Consider the following 3,711-nt stretch of genomic DNA (forward strand, 5'->3'; position numbering starts at 1 on the left):
AAAAAAAAACATGGTAATCTTATGCCATCTTATTGAATGCTACTTATATGTTTTACTTCTTTTGTTGTACTTATGGCAATGATTTTCTTTTATTCAATTTCATGGAAATTAAATTAAAATTACTAATTGTTTTTATAACCACAGTAATATTTTTTGTTATATCAACTATTGCAATTTCACAATTTACTAATACTGTACTAATATTAACTATATATTTCTTGTCTAAACTCTATAACACCTTAGTGATTAATTTATTATGATAAAATATTTTTATTGGATTTTTTTGGTATATATTGTACAACAATAAATCAAACTGAGTTACAGTAAATAAATTGCTGACATTGCTAACATCATTATTTTTATTTAAAATTAACTATTGTTATTAATTTATATTAATTATTATCAAATTGTATGAATGGATTGTTTACTAATTATCATTTAATATAAAATAAACCTAAAATTCGAAGGTTAACTATTTTATTTTATATTTACATATAATATATTTTATTTTATTTTATACATTGTGTATATAGTAATACAATTTATTATTTTAAAATTATAAAATGTTTGAATATTTACAAAACCTATACATTTAATTTAAAATACCGTAACTGCTAATGAACTAATGAACGCTTAATGAATCGTCGTAGAGCTTGCTTTTATTGAACTAATGAACGATTATTGAACTGTTATCGAGGGTTTTATAGTTGAACCGAGGGACGGTCTTTGAACTCTTTCTGAACTTTTGTAGAACTCGGTTCACCCCATGTTAAAATCCGTATTCAAATCTCATTTTGAACCGTGCTGTGAACGGGTTTTGAACTGAGTTCAGCACCGTTGTTACTATATTAAATGAACCCAGTATGAACTCGAATTGCTACTCGGGTAGTATGTGACACATCATAGCTATCTTCTATGGAAGAATGTGCTCCAAAAAAAAATAGAAAAAAATTGAAGTGCTAATGTATTCTATTCTTAAATTAAAAAAAAATTTTCATAATTCAAAGAACCTTTTAGAGAAGTTTTAAATCTACTAACATAAAGTAGATCGTAGTAACATCCTTCTTCCAACACTTTCTGATAGTATGATGGTATTCTAATAGTTCTTTAACTTAATGTACAATACAAAATTTGTCTAGAAACAGAATCAATAACTATTCCAAGTACATCACTAAATATTGTTTGAATGTCTTGACTTTTACTTTTGGGTAGTTTATCTTTCATTGATGTCAGGCGATAAAGTTTTTGAAACTGTAAGGAAAATAATAATGTGGTAATTCAGCAATCAACTTTTGAGTAATATTCTTTAATTGTATTTAAAAAAAAAATCATTAAAGATCTCAAAGCATGTAATTATTTATGGTATGTTTATTTCCTTGATATAAGGATATTTAGAAAAATGAAAATTTAGTTGTTAATAATCAATTTAACTTTTTACTCCATCTTTACATCTTCACACATTTTAATAATTTTAATGTTATCAAAATAGCTTTTAAGACAAGGTGTTTTTACAGTTTAACAATTGAACTGCGTATAAAAACTTATATATTTAAGATAACCTATCTATTAAATAATGATAATGCATTTTAAATACTCAGATGTTAAACCTTATATTTAGTTAAGCTGTTGATTAATAATTATTAAAAAAATATGCTGTATCATTTAGATTAATAATTTCAGTTACAAAGTGATTGGGAATATGAGAAACGAAAAAATCGATAGTATCAGGATGACGATTAACATGAGATGGCCAATAAGTTAGCGAGTCTATTACAATTGCTCTGTAATTTTTTAGTGCGATTAAATTATAGAGGGAACGACCCCAAGTATTAGTGGATCGACTCCAAGTATGGTGCTTGGCATTAAAATCTGCACCTATTATAAAATTGTGGTTAAGAGATTGCAATTGAAGTGACAGCTCAGAGGTAGGAAATGGTCGTCCAGGTGGAAAATAACAAGCAGATAGAGATGGGTACTAAATCTATTGTAATTGTTGAACTTGCTGCCTGAAAATTTGTACTTCGGTAGGGTGCATGAGGTATGTGCCCAATATTGTTAGATATTAAGAGTGCAGCTCCACCATGTGCTGTGCCATCAGGGTGATCAGCTCTGATAATTTCATAACCAAATATTTTGAGTGATGATTTTTCAGTAAGATGAGTTTCACATATTAATGCAATTGATATATTTTTTTCATAAAGAACAGCTGTCAGCTCATTTAAGTGTTGTAGAACACCATTTGCATTCCACAAGAATATTGATAATGTTTTTTTACTACTAATTGACATTTTTAAGAAGTTTATCAATGACTGTTGTAAGAAGAGATACAAGAGGGTTAATTTGCGCTTTTAGGTCATTTATAAATGTTGTTAGTTGAGCTGTTAGATCATGGTTATAGTCAGTATTTTTATTTTGAGTTTGAGAGTCTTTATTTAAAGGAGGAAAGTTTTGAGATGATGGGTTGGTCCTGATTAGTTAAATTGTTGGTTTGAAGTGGGCGATTATTGTTCCATGGGTTTTTTTGTGATTTGGTTAAATATTTTTTCATGTCTAGATGGATTTGACAGCCTTTATAATTTGCCGGGTGATCACCATTACACAATGCACATTTGGCAGGAGAAGTGCGACTTTTGGTACAAAGAGTTGTATCATGCTGCTTACCGCACCGAACACATCGTGGTGTGTGGTTACAATAGCTACGTGTGTGACCATAAGCCTGACATCGGTGACACTGCGGAATTTCTTTTTTTGGATGAGGGGGTTCAATTTTGATTTTAGTGTAGCACAATGAAGTTATTTTATATATATCAGTAATTGAAGGATTAGGCTCAATGTCAACAAAAAAAATTGATAAAGGCGTTTTAGTTTGTCTGTGAAGTACGGGCATAATATTTCTAACAGTAAATCCCTTAGTAGAAAGTTCATCGCTAATAAATGCCTTATCAGTAGTAGAATGTAAATTTTTAATTACTATTCGAAAAGCTTTTTCTTCTTTTATTTGAAACGAATGAAATGAGACATTATTCTCTTTAAGATATTTTATTACTGTTCTATATGAGTCGGAACTGTATGTTTGGAGTTTAAGGCCTTTTGTAGAGCTTTTACAATCGAAACCTGATGTGTCGGTTAATTCTTTGATTTTAAGACAAAAGTTATTATAGTTTAATTCAGCTTGAATAAATATTGGGGGTGGCCTGGAAGTTTTATTATTACTTTCCAATGTAGGTTCATTGGATCGTCTTCTATAATTGGTGCAATTGGAGAAAAACGGTTTGGTGACGTAAAAATATTTGAATCAGGGGGTCTATTTTTGAATCGTCCGTTCGTCGAACGTATACGTTCATTGAACGGTCACGTTCGTCAAAATACGGTCAACGAACGGACACGTTCCTCGAAATACGTTCAACGAACGGTCACGTTCGTCAAACGGATTCTATTGTTCCATTAGGTATACGGCCTTTTAGGTATTGTTCGATGAACATATATGTTTTACGATTGTTTGTAATTTATTATAATAACTTTTTAATAACAATAATTTATTACTAACACATACATTTATAATTTGCTAATTTAATTTATTTGATGTGAATTTATTTTAAGTAATTCGCTAAAACTATACAAATAATTTAATTACACAAATTCTAACAAAAATGTATTTACAATTGCATACATGTTAAAATAAAAATTATTAATACACTTTAAAACAACAAT

This window comes from Daktulosphaira vitifoliae, unplaced genomic scaffold (genome assembly GCF_025091365.1).
Source record: "Daktulosphaira vitifoliae isolate Bord-2020 unplaced genomic scaffold, ASM2509136v1 Scaffold_3, whole genome shotgun sequence".
NCBI lineage: Eukaryota > Metazoa > Arthropoda > Insecta > Hemiptera > Phylloxeridae > Daktulosphaira > Daktulosphaira vitifoliae.